At 44.7% G+C, this 21,885-nt stretch overlaps 1 protein-coding gene across 1 annotated transcript in view; it reads right to left on the reverse strand.

Annotated features, from left to right (window-relative positions):
* Nucleotides 1–6,637: 6,637 nt before the first annotated feature.
* Nucleotides 6,638–21,885, reverse strand: part of CREG1 (cellular repressor of E1A stimulated genes 1) — a 115,960-nt gene continuing 100,712 nt past the window's right edge. Inside the window, exon 4 of the mRNA XM_078656701.1 lies at nt 6,638–8,327. The gene's annotated coding sequence lies outside the window, so the exon portion shown is untranslated. The remainder of the gene's footprint in view (nt 8,328–21,885) is intronic.

The following is a 21,885-nucleotide window of genomic DNA, read 5'->3' on the forward strand; positions in this document are numbered from 1 at the left end:
GCAGACTGTGTCCCTTAATTGATAATCCCCCGCCTCTGCAGCACACTTTCTGCACGGCGATAAGGGATCAAACCAAATAAAGCAGGAATAAAAGAGACCAGACCATATTTGCAGCAAAATGTAATTAAATTCACCCCCCTTTATGCTTGCCTTTCACGTACTAATGCGCCTGAATTTCTAAGAAAGTACTGATGAGTATCAGTTCTGCCTGGTATTGATTTTCATATTCCTGCTGCCGATGACGATTAGGACTTCGAGATCTGTGAAGTCGGCTACAGCCAGCGCACAATACTATCACTGCACTGTTGATAATTTTGAAGGTCATGGGAGAGAAAAAGAACTGCGAGGCATAATGGCAGCATCCATGTTGAATCAACCGCGTCTCCCTTTCTTACAATAAGCTTCAGAGACATGTGCCCTTATCCTAATAAATAAACTATATACTATCTGGATTTCGCGGGCAGGTTTGTAAAAATGCCGCGATTTTTACAAAAAGTGCCGATTTCGCGGGAACTTTTGGAAAAATTGCGGTATTTTTACAAAAGTGCCAATTTCGCGGGAAAACCGCGAAATCCTGGAGGTTCTGTTCAAGTTGAAGCACATCTGTAGGATTGCAGACTTCCACATTTCTAGTGCACTACAATGGAATTAATGTGATTCTGGCTGTTCGACAACGCCCTGGCACCATTAGCGCCCAGATACCCATAGGGGTGACAGTGCTGCGCTATACAAATGCTGATTGGCTGATTGATCTCATTGGAGCTGTTTAACACCCATTGTCACAAACACGCACAAGGGGAAGAACACTTGCAAACAGTCTAAATCAATGGAAATTGCTTTTGGTAGCATCCAAACTAACCATTCCACTCCAGCCAGAGGAATACTTAATGCAAATCAGTACTGCGCCTGCTCCTTATGGGAACAGTCCACCCCGAACTGCCAGGCACGGTCCCCTCCAGTAGGGGAACGTGAAAGGTGGTGAGACGCACACCAGCTTAATCATATTCATCGATGTGTAAACAGATTCACAACTTGATAAGCGTGCAAGCTTGTTCGCACTCCGCCCCAATGCACAGCAATAGAAACAAAACACGAGGGGAACCTATTAGGATTCCACCAAGCTGCACAGCCATGTGCTTCAATGAATCAAATGAATTAAATTCATCTTGTTTACTTCTATATTTTTCCAAATTTTCACACTTGCGTTTAATCCTTTTTAGTTTCAATTTTTTTCAATCCATTTTACTCATTTCAGTTTTGTTACGATGATGTCGCACAAACACAGGAGCGCATTGGAGTTTCAAATGTCACGATTTATTAAAAGTAACCCAATGCGTTTTGGGATCACAGTCCCTTCCTCAGGGGCATCGTGACATGTGCTGGAGTTTTTCCATCGTAAGGGTTCAGCGTGCTTCAGCACGTAACAAAATTGAATACACAAATTCTGTTCACTAAGGAAAAGGGTACCCCGAAAGTTTGGTTGTTTTAAAAAAAATGAGGGACGCATTACAGCACGTCACTGAAATGAGTAAAATGGATTGAAAAAAATTGAAACTAAAAAGGATTAACAGCAAGTGTGAAAATTTGGAAAAATATAGGAGTAAACAAGATGAACTTATTTCATTTGATTCATTGAAGCATATGGCTGTGCAGCTTGGTGGAATCCTAATAGGTTCCCCTCGTGTTTTGTCCCCTCCAGAAGGGAACACAAGCAACCACAGACTGGTTTTGGCCTTGTTAGGCCTGATCACTGGGGTAACCATTGGATCCTACAGTACAACAAGCAAGGGACAAACGTCTAAGAATACCCTTGGCTATTTAGGGTGTTAAATCACAAAAAATGTGATGGGAGGAAGGCCAGGAAATAGCATACAACACTGGCAATTTATTTATTTATTTTATTTGTGGTTTTGTATAGCGCTAGAATCACTCCAACAGGAATATCTCTGCGCTTTTGACCGGTAAATCTGTAAACATACTGAGGAATGAGTTTAAATTTCATTTTTGAATAAAATGGTTTTTAACTGCTTGCGGAAGGCTAGGTGTTCTTTGCATTGTCTTAAGGTCAGTGGAAGTCTGTTCCACAACTTTGGGCCCATGGTGGAAAGAGCTCTACCTCCATGCCTAGCTTTTTTGACTTGGGGGACCACAAGTAGAAGACTGTTGCTTGATCTGAGGGACCGTGCTGGGACATAAGGAACAAATCTCCGTTCAAGATAAGTAGGTCCCTGTCCGTTCAGACACTTGTGGATCAGACAACAAATTTAGAATTTGGCCCTTTGTCTAACTGGGAGCCAGTGTAATTGCTCCAGGAGGGGTTTCGAGGGAGTTCTCGGAGGGGCATTCAGAACAAGGCGAGCTGCCGTGTTCTGGATGACCTGCAATTTATCTAGCACTCCTTCGTTGACGGATAGTAGCAAACCATTGCAATAATCTATCCGGCTCAGAATAAGTGCTTGAACGAGAATTTTCCTCACTGAGTTGGGTAGAAGGGGAAAGACTTTACGAAGCAGGCCAATAGTGTAGAAACATATCCCTGATATGTAACTAGTATGCTGCTTAAGTGATAGATCATGATCAAGCCGAATACCCAAGTTCTTCACGATCTGCTTGGGTTCGGGGACAGCCCCCAGCTCTGCAGGCCACCAATCAGGAGTCCAGAGTATCCTAGCTTCCCCAAATAGCATAAATAGACAAATAGCAATAAATAAATAAATAAAAACAGTCTGTCCTTATATTAAAGGACCTTGTAAATCTAAGATCCAGTGCTGGAAAACTGGAAGATACAGGGACGCATGACTGCATCCGACCGTCACCTACCCAATCGGACTTTGGACAGACTTTCCTTTCGTCTCTCTGCCGTATCTCCCTACTATCCCTTTACCCTTCCCTTCTACACTTCAATCATCTCGTATTCTATGCTCTTGCATTTGTTTGTCTAGCATCTGATGTTAATTGGAACTGATGTAATCTTGTAATGTAACTTTTGTGGAACCTCATGTAAAGCGCTCGGATACCTCCGGGTCTAGCCAGCGCTATATAAAACTCCCGAATAAATAAATAAATAAATAAATAAATCCTTCTCCTTTCACAGGAGAAGATCCAAAAGGATGAGTCAGGGCTTCAGGAGGAGCCTTGAATGAGCAGAAGAATCAACACAAACAGGACATGTAACCCTCAGCAGCTCTGAATCCCGAAGGGAACAGGTTTCAGCTTTGTTAGGCCTGGTCACTGAGCTTGGATCCTACAAGCAGGGGACAAACCTCTCGGCAAACACTTAATTAGAGGGGGCCTGGCCTGGCAGTTCAAGCTGGACTTTTCCTATTGGAGCAGGGCCAATACAGATTTGAATATGGCTGGTTCGGGTCGGAGGTAATGTGGTGGGTAAAAGAATGATGGACTGGAATGCAGCCCACAGTAATTACCAGTGTCTGGAATTAATTCAAACGTTCCACTCATCACCTTTTCTATTCCTCAGTGTGGCACCCTAAGTGTGCCCGGTGGATGTGGGTCCCAAGCTCACTGCCATTGGAACCAGGCTACACTGTACGGATGAGCCCCCAAATAGGGTGAAACCAGTTTCAGGCTGCCTCTGTTCCTGCTCAGGGGAACCTAGGCAGGTATTTGGTCTGAATTGTTCATAGTGGGTCAGGGTCAGGACTGAGTTGCATGTGGCTGGTTCCTGCCTGAGGTGACATGGTTGGCAAAAAAAGGATGGACTGGAATGCGGTCCAGAATAGTTATCAATGGTCGAAATTAAGTCAAGTATTCAACCAACCTTTATTTGTTTTCCGGAGCACCCACTATAAGTTACCTCCTTCTTGCATATTAATGCTGGGGAAAATACTGTGTCAGGAAGCAAATAGCATAACAAAAAACAGACATTTGCTGCTGAACATTACTCATATGTTTGGAGGACATTTAGGGGAGTTGTAAACAATCGCAGGAGAAACCCTTAACAAGTTTGTTTGATCACAAGGAAAATACTTTCCCTGTGAAGGAATCCCTTTCCTTACCTCGAGGGTTTCTAGATTACTTCATGTCTCCAGGACAAGTGCATTCGTCTAATTTGTTCAATTGAGCTGAACTTAGACTACCACTCAGTTATTGTACCAAGGGAAGCCTCACAAGCCACAATTTCTGTTGCGCTCGTCAGGCCGAACAGTGTACCTTTAATAGGTCCAGTAAAGGATTATCATGAACTTAATGGAGCTAGCACATAGCAATTCCCTTAAACTGACCAAATAGTTATTAAATGATCTCTATGAATCCTGGCCTCTGGTTTGAGTCTTTCAAGATCTATGTTTATCTTTGGGGTACGGTGTTCCTTCGACAGTTGCTTGGCCTTCCTGTTATACGCTTTGCAATTCTCTTACCATTCTAGCTGCATTAAATTCCTCGACACTCAAGGACCTTCCCAGATATTCAAAACAGTCAGTCCTTATATTAAAGGACCTTGTAAATCTATGATCCAGTGCTGGAAAACTGGAAGATACAGGGATGCGTGAGTGCATCCGAGGATAAGGAACCATTTATTTGAAGGTGCCATTCATACACACCATGCTTGGACAGATACTTTTCTGTCAAAGATGTAGGATCCTTCTTCTCCTTTCACAGAAGAAGATCCAAAAGGATGAGTCAGGGCTTCAGGAGGAGCCTTGAGTGAGCAGAAGAATCAACACAAACAGGACATGCAACCCTCAGCAGCTCTGAATCTCACCTGCTTACAAACCTTACACAGGGGTACACAATGGGTTCAACGACGAGCGGGTTTGAACTAGGTCAGGGGTCTCCAAAGTCGGTATTGGAGGACCGGATCTATGCCAGAGTTTTAGCTTATCCCCATTTAGATAAATGTAGTTATCTTAAAAATGTGGCATGGATCTGGCCCTCCAGGACCGACCTTGGAGAAGAAAATAGGTGTGGGAGCACACTGCTACACCTCCCAGCAGAGTCGCCCCTAAGCATCATGGTTGATGCAGTACGACAAGCGAGTACACTTGCAAAGTCTTTAGAGTGTTTCACCAGGTGGGTGCAGATTAGTGCTGGCCATCTCTGGACACGTGTTTCTAGATTATTATCTGTCATCAGCAGAGATTAGGCATTATTTGGGGTTGCTGAGCAGGCTGCTATATCCTTGGAACGTAGTATCTCTCCAGGCGCGCAGGTGCATCTCCATGAGCTCGTCAGCCCGCAGCGGCTCGAGGGAGCCTTTAAGTAGAAAATAGGTGTGGGAGCACACTGCTACACCTCCCAGAAGAGTGGCCCCTAAGCATCATGGTTGATGCAGTCCGACAAGCGAGTACACTTGCAAAGTCTTTAGAGTGTTTCACCAGGTGGGTGCAGATTAGTGCTGGCCATCTCTGGACACCTGTTTCTAGATTATTATCTGTCATCAACAGAGATTAGGCATTATTTGGGGTTGCTGAGCAGGCTGCCATATCCTTGGAACATAGTATCTCTCCAGGCGCGCAGGTACCTCTCCACGAGCTTTGAGAATCATGATTTGGCACAACATGACATTAGTGGAGATAGTGAGGAGGGAGTGACTACGTGTGCTACTAAAGTTGCACTACTATAGCACGACAGAAAAACGTATGGAATGCAAATGTTTTGCCACCATCAACGGACCGCTGACTTCATCCCATGCCAGACTTTGTGCGCATGCGTCACTCCTGTTCATGCCACCAAGATACCAGCACTCATATTTCCGTTACGAGGGAGGCAACTCCAACAAAAAAAATAGATAAAATGAGTGGCATATGTATAGCTGGGTGCTGCCATAACAAATTTTACAAAATACGAGCCGGGTCACAATGGAGGTAGCAGAAGTCCAACACAGCTCCATTTCTGGGTGGCTGCCCACCTTCCCTCTACACCCCTACACTCTGCCACAATTGTCGACCACTCATCCTCGAGGAAACAAGAGAATCATAAGGAATGGGGGCAGGCAAGCACAAAAAAGAGGAGTGATGCCTCTTACATTTTATTTAAAACATTTAAATCATCGTAAAGTGGCAATTCACCACACGGTGTGTGTCTGCGAGTTCCCAACTGTGAAAATTCCAGGAACCTAGATGTATGTGTAGATCTATGGAGAAACCTTATAGAAGGCTAAAGCAACTCACAGGGTGGCATGCACAGATACATTTGAAACTACTGCAGAGAGTAAGAAATTTGGGGCACTTGGAAACAGCTAATTGGGAGGGGGGGTTAATCTTCCCTCAGTCTCAATACAGAGTTCTCAGAAAGTAGTGAACCTTAGGATTAGATAACGCAAGAAGAACAGATTGCAAGTTAAACCTATAAAACAAGCATACAAACACACAAATGTGATATAAATTAAAAGGTGTTTGAATAACACTATGCTTGTTTTATTTACAGATATCAACCAGCAATCAAACTACAACTGCAACAAAGCTGGTTCATGAAAGAAATAAAATCCACGAATGCACTTTTAAGAGTACTTTATCTCTTGAAGGTGATATTACCTGAATGCTGAAAGTGGGTATGTTTCTTTGAGAAGACAGTCTAAAATGTAGAGAAGTGTGCTTTTGACAAAACCAAAACAATTATGGCATTAAGGACTGCAAAATCATAGTTGGGAAGGATAAATAAAAACTAGAATCAAGACAGGTTTTGTTCACTCGTTTTGAAACTACTTTATTGCACATCCCATATTTGCTTTATTTGTATAAAAGATATCTATGTATTATATATGTACTCTTTATGTTAAGTTAAACTGCAGTTGAATATTTAGTTCAGAAATCCGATATTTGAGTAATCGCTTGACAACGTCTGAACTATCTAGCTACGAGATTAAGGACACACATCGACATAAGTATGGACTTCTTTTTTGGACTAAAAATATTAATGTCTGGTTTGTATAAAATCGCAATTTATATTTTTTGTTAAACAGGGTTTTTTTTCTTTTAATCAACAACAAACTGTCAGAAGTCACCCATGAATGGGTGAGACTAAGCTGTACTGTGGCATATTTGTACAAGTGGGAGAAGAGTGTAAAGACAATTTGTAGGCTTACAAGTCTGATGTGAGGATCAACATTTGCATAGACAATAAAAAAAAACTGTAGCCATCATTTCTGCTTTCCACAGTTGATAATGTTGTTCTGCATGATGCTACTTTAACAAGGGAATATAGCAAACGAAAAGCTGACTGGAATGTATCCTGTAAATGAAAAACAAGACTTGCCGGCACAATTATCAGATGAGCTCCTTATGGCTACATCTGAAGTCTAGTCCTAAGGTAGTTCCTCTGGCATGCCAGGGTTCAGATTTCTTTAAATCATACTCCCTGACTTCTGTGCACAATTTATTTATCCATGAATTTTCCCAACATAAAGACACTAGCAGAATTCAGTAACTTGTTGACATGTATTGTGAATGCTGCATTGCACAGCAATGCTCTAACCAAGTGGTTTCAAGATGTTACATTAAGATGCAACTCTACTGTGAAGAGTTTTGAACTTCAAAAAATGCTTAGATCACTAGAATGTTATTCGTCCGAACTATTTACTCATTCAGCTTTGTAATACACTGTTCATGTCACATTACATATAGCTTCTTCACAAGGGTTCTTTTAGTACGACGAAAACACCTAGGACGGATAATTTGCCGCAGCCTAAAAGCATGTTTCTCATCAACTGGATGCTGCACCTGTTTTGCTGGAGAATGACGCCCAGAAAAACCCTCAGCCAGCCCACAGAAAAAACACCACAGTACACACCAGATAAAAGAGAGTCTCACAATACAAAAAAACATATGAGGGCATTTATAAAGGAGTTTCAGCTTAAGGTTTATGTATAGTCCAGCAAGTAATAGGCCTTAACCTACATTTTATCACAGTGAAACATGTCTCTGGGTAATCTCCCTATATTTCACATTCTCTTATTTTGGCTGCATATATGATCTCTGAAAAACAGATATATTGATCAGTGCTCAGTTCAGGTGCCATGAATTCTATCAACCACCAATAAATGGCAACGTGCGGAATCCACAATGTGGATAAGAAACACACAATTCCAAAACAAAAATGTACACCAGAGAGAAAAAAGCAGGATACATGTCTATCCTCGCGACATGCGGATTCATTTTTGAAGCTTCTGCAGGTGCTACAAGATGGTCACCAAAAGCCACACATTATTATTTTCTTAAGAAACATTTGAAAATGTTGAAGTAGATAGTGCTCATTGAAAAAGGAATCTAATTCCATATAAGGCACATACGTTTACAAATTGGTTTTAAAATCAATAGAAATACAATCATCCATTCGTAGTATCTTGCAGCCTCTTCAAGCATATATCGTACCTGAAAAAGGAAAAAATGGTCTTGTTAAAAAGGTTTCATAGATTTCAAAATATTTTCAACAATCTAAAACCTTGTTCCAAATGCTTTAAGAGTAATACATCATTGAACTAGTAAGTTGAATATCAGATTCTATAGAGTCAATTGACTGGTGAGTGCAGTTGTTGTTTCCCACTAATTCGTAGGACCTGCGCGTTTGTGGACAATATAAAATTTGGGCACGGTGCCTAGACTGCTTCTAGGCATCCCTGCAGACTATGTTGGCCGAGAGACCAGCTAGCTCACATTGCCATCATACGCCCCCCCTAACCCGAACGGGTAGCAAATGGTTTCTGGCAACCACTGAACATGACAACTGGGACCCCTCAGGGATTGTGGTAACAGTTCAAAACCTTTTCGCTCAGTCACTTGTGCACTCTTGTTCTGAGAGAAATATAAAGAGAATACACAATGGCATGTTTTCAATATATTGATTGAACAAACGTTATTGTTGTATAGAATACATGTGCTGCGATAATCAGTAGACAGAAGCAGTTGAAATTAATCACAAACACCAACAGAGTGAATAGCGGATATAGTTCCATGATGGTGTGAATACAGTGTATACATGCAGGCATATATTACAAGGTAGTGATCAGGTGTACTCCTACTATGCAATCCCTACTCTGTGTATGTTTAGAGTGTAAGTAGATGTGGAGCCATGAATCCACCCCCATTGGGATGATCCAACCCGATTACCTGGCAGGAAAGAATGTAGGACCCCGTTTTGGTCACAAATTGGACACCCCTCGCAGAGATGTAAAATAGCTGCTTAGCAGAGCCTCAGCATGCCGGGGCCCTCGGTGTCAGATGAAGTGTCATCTACTAACACCGGAAATGCCTCTTTATAATAAAAAGCATCCTTGCGATGTACACTCAGATTAGCATTGTTGTGGCTATGCAGATAGCCCTGTCGCCCCGAAGGATGAAGATAGAATGACGTTTGTACATCATGCGTAAAGGCCTAGGACTCAGTGTTCGAGTCATCATGATAATGTTGCGCGAAGTCTAATGTGTAGGCAAAGCAGTTTCAGAGAAACTAATCCAACATGGTCACAAACGTGAATATGAGCAAAAGTTACAGCAATTATGTTATTGTGCAGAAAAGAGGACAATGTAAGAAAATGTGCAGCGGTGCTAGATGGGCCTAAATCACACACACAACACAGTGGATCATAAAATTACAAGCCAACATAAACCTTGGAATCAATAATCATGCTGGCTCTATTTTCAGGAGTTGCTTTTAACATCGAGTCCCAAACAAGAAACTTCATGGTCAGGAGTGCTGCCCACGCAGAAGTTGTTGAGGTTCCGAGATAGCATACTATTTTGTCTCGATGACCTAAAGTAAGCTTTTTTTTTTTTTTAATCAGGCTTCTACTTTTAGGCTTTGTTTAGGTTAAAGAAGAATTAATTCTGCGCTCTTTTAGATCAGTCCTAGAAAATAAACACACTCTCTTGCCAGCTTACTGAAAGCTAATGCACCATATTTTTGTAAAATTACATACATTTATTAGCATGTCAATCAGTTATTGCTTAAACTCACAGGACAGCACACATACGGTGGCCAACTGGTTAGCTCCTTTTAGCCAGTGGCTCTATTGCCACAATCATTCTTTTTTGTGAGCTAACAGAGGATAGCCATTGGACAGCAGTCCACATTTGGAAAGGTAATCGTCTAGATGCGTGCCTCTCTCTGCCCACCAGCACAACACTGGTGGTGGGAAGGCAGCAGCATCGTTTTATTACATTAGGCATTCTTTAATGGAGCTTTACGTTATGAGCAGTAAATTACAACATACCCACGATTTAGTGGAACAACAAAGTGCCCAATCCAAGATGCCTGCCTTAGATTCACAAGTTGTTTAGCAAGACTATGGCATCCCAGCATCAGGAAAAATGCTGCAAGCACTTTTCTCTCCACACTTTGTGTCTCCTTTAGGCAGTAGGACTCCAACTCCTGCTGCTTTTAACTTGCATGTTCCCACTGGTTTTAAGCAGCATTCAGACATAAAAGGCTGAGGTGCCTTCCGCTTCTCTGCTTACTGCAACAGTTGAAGGGGCTGGCACACCCAACATCCAATTAAAGTACCTGGGCTCTGATCAAACTACATCAATAGTAATGATTACACAGTGTAGGCGAAACCTACCGATCGTTCTGGCTCACACTCCAGCCAATGCATTACCAGGCTTTGGTCTAACTACTATGTCTACGACTACTAGGAGGGTGCACCTTAAAAATTCATGAAAGCCATGCACTCTGGGCAGTTTGTCTTCCTCACAGTTGCAACGGTAAACAATGATATCTATTGCTATTTTATGATTACTCTTTTAGAAATAGGTTTTAAAATACTGTTGATATACTCTTATACTGCTTATATTTGTTTTATTGTGTATTACAGTAAGGTTATTTATAATGCTCTTTCACACTTCCCTCCAACTGCTGTCAAATTCAAAATTCACCCAGTTACACAAACAAAAACAAAAAAAATCAATGAAACACTTTCGCTTAAAAAAATTCCAGTCCTATTGGCTTTGCTAAGGCTCACTGCTTCATATGTGAGGTACTGGAAATGGATAAAAGAACAAGTAAGTATGAACTGGTCGAATTTACAATACCAAACTGTATGCAAACATCGTTTGAGGGCCTGAGCTCATGAACGTTATAAAGAACGTCGCCAGATAATGTCAACCTGGAAATTATTCCACAAAGTTTTTGTCATCCTTGTTCTTGTATATCGCATTCAAAACATGGGACGAACTCCCAAAACACATCGGAGCCCCCTTCTCACTTTTTGAGTTCCGAAAGAGGCTGAAGACCTGGCTCTTTTAATAACTCTTTGAGGACCACCCTCCTACACAACGGCTCAAGCGCAAGGATACCTTTGCAGGTAAGTAGTACGCTCTATAAATCTACATAACATTAGGGGGTGCCAGAGTGCCCATGAGAAAGATGGCCATACCGAGGTGAGACTCCTGCAGCTGAGGGGCACAATCAGTCAGCATCCGTATTAATACGCCACTGTAAAACGTCACACTAGTCAGAACTGCACACGATATGAGGCACCATGCGGGGCTGTGGGCAGATCTGGCAACAGGGCGGTTAAAAAAACAAAACTGAGAGCAGGGCCATTGTCAGATAATCATGGTGGTGTTGAGGAAGGCTGAGTCGAAGCCTTGCAGGTTAGAAGAGAACAGTCTGCTCGCTGGGACCCACACCAGAGGCCTGCAGGGGAATGCCCCGGATGCTGCCGCTGGACTGAGTGGAGAGCTGGCCAGAGTACGAGGCACTGTTGGGGTGCGCGGTCGATGATGGGCTGCACCACTGGCTGACGACGCATCTCAGGACTGGCTGGGGAGCCACTGAAATCAGACTGTGCAGGGCCGTGGGCATTACTTAAAGAACAGCGTGGGGAAAAGAGGAGGCCGCCTGTGCCGGCCTGTGACCCAGTGAGCTGCATAGCAGGGTGAGTTACAGCCCCCCCCCACCAAAAAAAGTCTCTACTCTATGTCTGCTCCAGCCAACCTTCTGTCACATGTACAGTAAGTGAGGGTGACGGCGGGATTTCTGGAGAGCACGCCTGGGGTTGCCTTGACATCTGAGATCTGCTTTGTGTCCCACCCGCTACACATACCTTAAGTGGGGGTGAAGGCAGGATCTCTGGAGCATAAGCCTGGGGTTTCCCAAGCATCTGATACTCCATAGTGAGCAAAATCAGGCAGGCCATCTGCTTGAAGAGTTGATTGGCACAGTGGCACTGGAATTACAGTACACCACACCCCCACGCTCAGCAACCCTACCTGACGTGCACAAAATACCAAGGTTGCCTTCCTCCAAAATGCCCTGAATATCGCTCAGTCAACAGCGGTGGGCCCCAACTCATGCCGGGGACTAGTGCACCGATAGAGGAAGGGGTTGGAGATTGTGGCACTGAGGAGTCTAATGTTGGGAAAAACAGACAATAGGCAAACAAAGCTGCCATTTGAATCGAGATGAGAGGCCAGGATGTCGTTAGAGGAGACACAGCCCACCACTGAACAGAGACAACAGGGGACGACATTAATTCATTATTAAAAGCCATGCAAGAAAGATCCACTTTCTTTGACTTCAGATGGACATTCTGAAATCACACATGGTTTTACGTGGGTTGTGCGGGCAGGGATGTATGTGCTCTCTCAACTGTAAGTCTCAAGAAGTTCATATTTCCAAACAGTCCCACAAGGAGTCTTTCCACATATTGTTCCATTCGCCCAACCCAATTTTGGTTGCTTCTTGAACTCCCAGTATGCAGATATTATTCTGGTGTGATCATACCTCCAGATCTTCTTTCTTGGCAGCGATCACTCAAAGGACTTTTTCCATGTTCTGTAGTGTTTTTCTATTTGACGTAAGGGTGTCCACTGTTGTGGATGTTCGATGTTTGGCCTCTGTAAGACATCTTCATGTTCATCTAAGTTGCCTGCCATAGAGCACGCCTGGTAAATTTCTATGACAGGGACAGGATGCTCCGGCTCGCAAGGGAAAAGGGAAATCTAACCTTTGAGGACAACAACATTTCCATATATCCAGACATCACCCTTGCAGGTCAGCTGTCCGTCAAACACCAATTGATTAAGGCCAACATACAGTACACAATGCTCGACCACACCCGCCTGAAAATAATGAATGAAGGCCAAAAGCATATCTTCCCAACACCTCATCATGCGGTGGACTTCATAAAAACTCTCATGAGAAGACGAGGAGAGGAAGATCCAGTCAAGAGCGAGATGATTCAGGGCTACAGCAGACAGACTGAGACTAATCCAATTGTTCTGAAGGACAGCTGACAGGTATAGTGTAGTCACCAGTGCCTCCTCCTCACTCAATTTTGGAACGACTGCGAGAGTCCCGTCCAAGAATTGCATCAGCGCTGGTATTATTGAATTAGCGGTCATATAACCGTTGAACATCTGCTGTGCGCCAGACATTGATATAGACAATATCAACCCTTGGCACCTGTATGGTTCAATACACGGAGGACACCCGCAGACAACCATGGAGACACCTCACAGGTACTACCCACTCTCACAAACTGGAGCTATTGTTTGTATATTTAGGTAGAGGTCTATCACTTTATTTGACCATGTATGAGTTTGAACGTATGGGGCAGGAGATGGAGACTGTCCTTATGGGTTAGGGCCATCAGGGTTAGGGTGGATGTGGGAATTGTTTGATACACTTGTCTTATACTAGGTATACTATGTGCAGGCTCTGCAACACGTGCTAACATTACAACACTGATAACACCTGATCCTATATGGCCTCAACACCAACAACTTGCTCCCCTGACATGACTACTGTAGAACCCATGCATAATCAGATGGTGGTGTGCATGACGTGGAATGTGTGCGGATTGGGAAATCCTTTTAAAAACGGCATTTACTAGCCTTCTTAGAAAGGCACAAGGTCTTGATAGCCCTACTTCAGGAAACCCATTTTGACCCATAGACGGTTCCAGTATTCACAAAGAAATGGGCATCACATGTCTACTGGTCGCCAAGAGCCTGGCCATTCTTATAAGGAAGGGACCGCCCTTTAGGGTGGATGCTTCACACTCGGACAGCCACAGGTGTTATGTCATGTTAAGGGGTGGATGGAAGACGACGCCATTTAGGATCGCTAACTGCTATGGCCCCTACATGGATGACCCTGGCTTTTCTGATGCATTATGGAATGTGGTGGTGGCCACAGACCCTGAATCGCTACTTTGGGCCAGGGACTTAAATTGTGTCCTCTTCGACTCCCAGGATATGTCCCGGATTCCTACTTAGGGTGGTGCACTGGTGCTAGCACGATTATGGGACATCATGTTGGATCACATGCCGGTGGATATCTGGTGACAAGAGAAACCTGGAGAGACTAGAGGGTACCTTTTACTCCACAGAGTGTGGTTGAGGTTGGATTTCTGGCTGACTTCCAGGGATGTGAGACCCCGAGACAGGCGTTTAAACACCTTGTTCGCACACTATCCGACCACTCACCGGTGGTGCTGCATCTGAGGCATGAGGGGGGTGAGATATTTGGAGACTGTACGCGGAGGCCCTTCCGGATGACGTGTTTGCAGCAAAGCTGAGCGATGCCTTTGTAAACTACTGTGACCTCAATACATGATCGGTGGATGGATTTATGACCACCATTTGAGGGGTTTGTATTGCTAAGCATAATGGAATCTAAAATACTTTGCAGGCACATCTTTCGTGACTGGAATTGAGGGAACTGGAGAGGGAACCTGACATGGTGGCCACAATTCAAGCTAGACTTAAGAGGTAAACTCACAGAATATGCAGAAATATTGGATAGGGAAGCTAACTAACATTCAAATATGTATAAGCAAGGAAGTATGGCGAGGGGGGAGCTCCAGTAGATCTCTGGTGGAACAGATTGAACACCCCTGTGCAGCAAACTACATCACTTAAATCATAGATGAGTAGGACAACACACAACACAATATGGAGCAGATCCTACACACCTTTCACATGTACTATAATACCCTAGAGGTCCCTCCTGATACTTGCAGATTGAAGAACATTTAGATGACACAGCACTAGGCTGGCTTACCCCAGGGTGGATGCGACAATTCCTGGCCCAGCTGTTCACGATGGATAAGACTATTGAATCTGTCTCGGGCCGATCGGCCCATAAAACCCTGGGATTCAATGGCTTTCCCACCGAATTTATAAGTGCTACCGAGACATACTGGTTAACCAACTCTTAGAGCAATTTGAGGAGTCACAGGAGACCTTCAATCTCCCCAGTCACTACGCAAAGTTATCCTAGTAGCCCTCCCAAAAATGAAGAAGTCACTACACTATTGCGACTCATACAATCCCCTATCCTTACTAAACTGTGATAACAGATTTCTTGCTGAACTAATAGTGAAGCTCCTGAACCTCCTGTTACTGGACCTCACCCGTCCTGATCAATCTGGAATTGTGCCCGGGCAATCCACAGCTTACAACTGATGGACCTTGTTTGCCCTCAAACAGACTTAGACCTGGATTGGGTGCAGTCTTCTTGTTCACCACTAAGGCTTTTGACTCCCTAGAATGGGACTATTTATTTACCATTCTAGAAAGGATGGGACTACTGAATACCTTCCTGGCATGGGCCAACAACCAGGATACGCATCAACAATAGTCTCTTGGGCCCCCTCATCATGTCTAGGGGCACCAAACAGGCCTTGACCCCTTAGCAGCTAAACTATGACAACACTACAAGAAATATGCTATTAGATACGCCCCAAGACATATTCTCATTTCTCTTTATGTGAATGACAGGACGTTGTACTTAAGAAATCCTGGAGACAGCCTAAATGAGAAACTTCTGGAGTACATACGCTTTGGGATGCTCTCTGAAATTAACATCAACTGGGGCAAATCACAGATGTTCCCACTGACGCACAGCATGCTCCATTTCACCCGACTTCCCCTTTGAATGGAGTGAGGGCTCCTTGAAGTATTTAGGGATCTGAGTGAGCAAAGACATAGGCACCGCATAGAGGGAGTATTATGGGCAAACACTTGGTGAAATGACAGAGCAGGTAACACGCTCGACCTTCCTTCCTTTATCAGTGGCTGGAAGAATTGGCCTCATCAAGACGGTAGTACTCTCGAAGCTCCTCAACCTGTTCATCAATATCCCCCTGCCACTTACCCAATGCCTTCTAAGATGCTTCTGCACCCAATTCATAAAACTAGCTTGGGCTATAAAACAACCTTGCATCAAGTAGGAAGTCCTCAAGTTGCTATTTCACTTTGGGGGCTTTGAGGCCCCAGACCCAGAATTATACTACCTCTGCGCAAGCACACTTCGCTCACCACTGGTTACATCCAGACACTGTTCTCCCACATCTCGCGGTTAAAACTGACACAGTAGTGCCACTTGGGGCCCTCTCCCTCACTATTCTGTCTATGAGGATTGTGAGGTGCACCTTCAGAGCCTGGAACATACTTGGAGAGTGACTTTGCTCAGCACCCATCTACGCGCCCTTGCTTCCGCTGAAGCACCACCCACAGATTCCAACAACCCATGAACCAAAAACTCTCACACAATGAACACTTGAAGGGCTCTCGCAATTGGGTGACCTTCATACTGAAATAAGATTCAAATTGCTAGAAGAGTTAATGGGCGATGCTGTGTATCCCCCCCCCAAACCCCCCCCGCTTAGTATTTACTATACTATCGAGTAAGAAGCATGCTCAGAAAGCACTCTCCAAGCTTCCAGCGGGAACCAGAGGCCTGCCGGTCGCTGGAGTCGCTCCTCGTATTCACTTCCATGTAGGGCTTTAAGTGGGATGAAAAAACTAGCGGTCTCTCAAAGGGTTGTTGCCAATGCAATTAAGGACATGGCTTAAAAACAGGTAAGCTAAAGATCTGCGCTTAGCATAGTGTGCCGCCCCACTTGTATTTTGCTGTTTCTGTCGCTGCATCAAGATATATAATACAGCAAGTAACATCAAACCTGCAACAAGTCCGGACTTTTCAATTTGTCAATGGTTGTTAGCTGCATAGGATAAATAAGCAGAAACCGTGGCTAGTATATAATATTGAAAAAACTTCCACTTAAAGCCCTGGTTACACAACGACAATGTTGCTGTTCCTGAGTTTCAAAAAGAGAAGGGAAATCTTACCACGACAATGTTGCTTTTAAAGCATTTCCCTTCCCCTACAACGCTCACCTGGCATGACGTCATGCCGTAACTTCTCCACTAGTGTAAAGTGAGCAGTGTGAGCAGCGCACATCGATGTGCCTGCTGTCAATGCAGTCCGGGAAAAAAAGCGGACCGCCTGTGCCAGGACTCAAAACAGAGCCCGATAGAGACCCGTTTCAAGGCCGCCTTTAAAAAACTGCCGGTGCTGAGCACCTGTGAGACCCGGCCCACTTAAGGCCATGCTTCCATGATACCTTGGAGGATGCCCTGACTCAACTATGTGCAGTATGCGACTAATGGGATTGGGAGATGGGCCTGGAGACACCGGACAAGGTGTGGTCCTTTCGCTGAGCCCAGACAGGTTTCATATCTGCTAGTAGTAGGCTCCGTATTATACATTTTAAATTCCACCAGCGGGCATACTACACTCCTGCACAATTGCACAGACTAGGCCTCTGTGCTCGCTGCGGTGCCCGGGCACGACGTTCCTGCACCTGACACGGACTTGTGGCGCGGTCCAGTCATACAGGTGCGAGGTGCTCTCCGCACTAACCGAAGTGAAACATCACGAAGTGCCCAGGGACCCGAGGGCTGTCTTACTGGGATGGGTGTGGGCTAAGTCAGTCACTCACAGGAGATACACAGCTTTAACACTGTTGCTGGAAAAGAGAAAGGTGGTATATTGCATGGGACGCTGGAGATCACCTAAATAGAATGCCTGTTTGAACTTCCTCTTATATTATAATGCATGCATACGCCACACTGCAGCCCCCAACATTTAGACCCAGAGATATATGAGGCCCACGCCTTCCTGGGATAAATTCACAGGGCACAGCTTGGAGGACACACATCCCAGTTTTACATGCAGGGACAAGGCATGCCCCCCACTCCGCACGGTCTAGACAGGAGAGTAATGCAGCAGTCTGTCAGTCGAAACACAGGTTGTCCGGGAGCTCTGCCTACAGTTTTCCGTAGTGTTACCATAATGCTGATGCAATTTCCATGTATTGCATATTAATCCTTTGTTACGGTAAAGTCTCTACTAAAAAGTAATAAATAAAAAATAAAAGACAACATAACACTCGAGTGAAACACGCACAAGTCATCAAGACACAAGCACGGCTTTTCTTCTTCACTGGATTGTAAGGAAAGGACCGAAGGTTACAGTGGCATCAACTCTACGTCTAATGGCCACATGGGGTTAAAGGAAGTTAACATTCATGGCACCAATGGCCGGCAGGATCTCTCTCTCTACATCGACCTTGCAAGTATCTGATGGTAGTTTCACAAAATCTGCAAACCACGCACAAAAACACATACACTTTCCCTCAACTAAATGAAAAGAGCTCTAATGAAGAGACATGAGACCACGCAACCGGAAGTGACCGAAGACTCTCTGAGATGGGCCATTTAAAGCCAAAACCCGTGAGAATCGATATTTTTGGGCATTACTCAAAGTGGCACAGACTGTCTCTATATGAATGTAGCTAGTGATGCACACTGAAGCGTACTTAGTTGCCCCATCACGACCGAACTCGCTATTCAGTTGGTCCATCGATATTTATGCCAATATTCAATGGATCAATCCAGATTAAGGTCAATAATGCAGCTGCTTCATCAGTCATAAGACCCACAAACTGTTGAATCATCTGCACTCAAAAACCTCTTTAGCTACAAATAATTCAGAAAATCCTCAGTGTGTATGTAAGGCATACTTATGGTTCGAAAAATCATACCAACAAACCATAATAGATACAGCAATAATTTGAGAGACGTTTTGTGGCGCAGAATTAATTTTAATTAGATTTTTTAAAATATAAATTTAGATTTGGCTAGGTGTGTATCGAGATGTTCAAAAGAAGGGAGATAACTTGTTTTGGTATGTAAATAATAAGCATTGTTTTAGTTTAGTGGTATTTATATTATCATCTTCAGAATGAGAAAAGAAAGGCTGGGTCAGCCCAACCGGTAATGAAAACCTGTTACCGGCAAGTTACAGATTGATTCCAACAACAGGCACCCGGGTCAGTAACTTACAGTGCCTGGTAGCTAGCAGGTGTGTCTTCCATATTGTTCAAAAAGTCGGGACTCAGAATTATATGAACATAATTAATTATGGAGTGTAACGATTGTGCTGGCTGTACATACGACAGTGCTCTGTGTTGGCTTGGGAGGGTTTTATTGCTTTAATTATTCCTCAGCACGAGAGCGCCGAGCGTGCTGCATCTGCACAGCTCCGGCACCTGACTCTTGGGCTCCGGTCGCGCGATTACAAAATGGCCGCTGTTCACGCTACGTGGTGACGTAGCGTGAACAACTAGAGTGGCGACTCTACATATCTCCCCTTTTTTGTCCAAAAATAGTAACACTGTCCTAGGGGTGTAAATGTCCATCCCCCATGTCATAGTCCCGAAACCTGGAGGGTCTCACCACCAATCGCCCACCTCTCGTGCATCTTACCGGGGTGGACGTCACCTCTTTTCCTCCTGGCGTCGAGGACTCCCCCACTTCACCGTCTTGGACATATGACCTCTCTCTGTCCGCTGACTCTCTCCGTTCTCGCCTTATTGTCTCTGCCCGGGGAGTTTCTCTGCCGCCTTGCTCCAACCCCGGTTCCACACCATCCATGCCTCCTTCCTGGTTGCCTCGCTCATTCTCTGATGTGCTCTGATCCGTCACTCCTGGTTCTCGATCTTCCGGAGCCCATTGCACTATCTTATTGCATCTAGCCATGCGATCCTGGGACCACACATTCCCATCACTCAATCTTGCTGCTCGGCCATAAACCTCTTTGACTTGGAGTGGTCGGCTATATTTACTGTCCCCCTTTCTCTGTAGTACTGCCAACTTGACTCTCACCCATTCTCCTTCTTCCAATTGCGTGTCCCTTACATTCCTTCTCTTATTGTAGTGTTCAGAGTATATAGCTTGAGCTTTTTCCAGATTTGCTCGTACTATCGCAGGAAACCATTTGCTGGTTACCGTCTTCTCTTTCCATGCCAAATTGTCTTTGGTGAACGGGTCTCTACCTCTAAGAATCTGGAATGGACTGTACCCCGTACCAGTGGGGGTGATGCGATACGCCCAAATCGTGTGTAAGATTTCCTTTTCCCAGTCTTTTCCCATCATGATGGCTGCCTGAACGGATCCCATTAGGACTCTGTTGAATCGTTATACTTGTCCATTCCCTGCGGGGTGGTATATGGACGTGTGTTTGGAGATGACTCCGTTCCTTTCCATGTATTTGAGCCATTTGTCTGAAGTGAATTGGGGACCATTGTCGCTAAACATGGATTTGGGAATGCCTTCCCTAAGAAAGGTAGCCGTAAGGAACTTTAGTATGGTTTCCGTGTCCATCTCCTCTTTGATGTGCACTTCTAGCCATTTTGAGTATCTGTCTACTAGGACACACAGATATTTCGGAGTCCCTTGTTCATCCAGAATTGGTCCCAATATATCAATGGAGAGCTCTTCCCAAGGATTCTTCGGGGTGTCGAATTTTCCTAAGGCCGGCCTCAATGGTGTCATTGTCTTGTCTGCTCGTTGACATTGGTTGCACTCCCTTACATGTCGTTCCGTTTGTATGTCCATGCCAGGCCACCAGTATCCCTGTTTGGCTCTCAATTTGGTTTTTCCAATGCCGAGATGACCCTCGTGCAATATTGCTAGAAGCCTAAGGATTAGCCCTTCTGGGGGTACCACCTTGTCCCCTCTGTATACGAACACTCCTTTGTCGCCCAGCGATAGTGCCTCTCTGACTTCAAAATACTTCCTCATGTCTCCACTCAAATGTCTTTTTTCAGGCCAACCTCCTATGATGTGTCTTTTCATCTCTTGGATGTTCCTGTCAGCTTGGTACGCATCCTTCCATTCTTGGTTGCTTATCACCTTCTCCGGGTCTTCCATCAATGCCACCATTTCGTCCCCCTCTTCTTTTTCATCATCCACCATGTCCATAGCTGCCGCCCTGCTCAAGTAATCTGCCACCTTATTCCTGCTGCCCGGGATGTATTCCACATCGTATCGATACTCCAACAGTTTTAGGGTCATTTTTGCTATTCTAGGAGTGGCACTCGCATGCCCACTGGACGTGAGGACTCTCACCAGTGGTTTGTGGTCCGTTCTGAGCTGGAATCTCGTGCCCCACAAGAACTGACGGAATCTGCCCTTTGCCCATACAACTGCCAGCATCTCTTTTTCGATGACACTGAACTTCTTCTCAGTGTCCGTCAGGGCCCTGGATGCAAAGCTTAACGTTTCCATCGTTCCGCCTCCTCTGTCTTGCATTAGGACTACTCCCAGTCCTTTGTCACTGGCATCCGTTGTTACCACCGTTCGGCCTCGTGGATCGTACCCTTGGAGGGGTATGGCTTGGACAACATCCTTCTTGACGCCGTCAAACTCCTTCTGAGTCTCTTCCGTCCATGCAAAAGCCGTCTTTTCTCTTGTTAGCTGCCTCGTGTGGTCGGTCTTGGTAGCGAAGAGTGGTATGAAATTGCTATAATACTCGGCCATGCCTAAGAAAGACCTTACATCTTCCTTGCTGGCAGGGGGTGGAGCGTCACATATTGCTTTTACGTTTTCCCTTTTTGGTGTGATCCCTTGTTCACTGATCTCGTGCCCCAGATAGGTGACAGAAGCCATTCCCAGGCGGCACTGCTCCCATTCTGCAGTCAGACCTTTATCTTCCAGCACCTTCAGCACCTTGGACAACTTGGTGTTGTGGTGTTGTGGTCTCGTTGATCACCGCCCATGACCAAAATGTCATCTTGGAAGTATTGGATCCTTTCCATGTCCTTAAAGAGGCGATGCATTAGTTTCTGAAAGACCG

This window comes from Lissotriton helveticus, chromosome 8 (assembly GCF_964261635.1).
Source record: "Lissotriton helveticus chromosome 8, aLisHel1.1, whole genome shotgun sequence".
Classification (NCBI taxonomy): domain Eukaryota; kingdom Metazoa; phylum Chordata; class Amphibia; order Caudata; family Salamandridae; genus Lissotriton; species Lissotriton helveticus.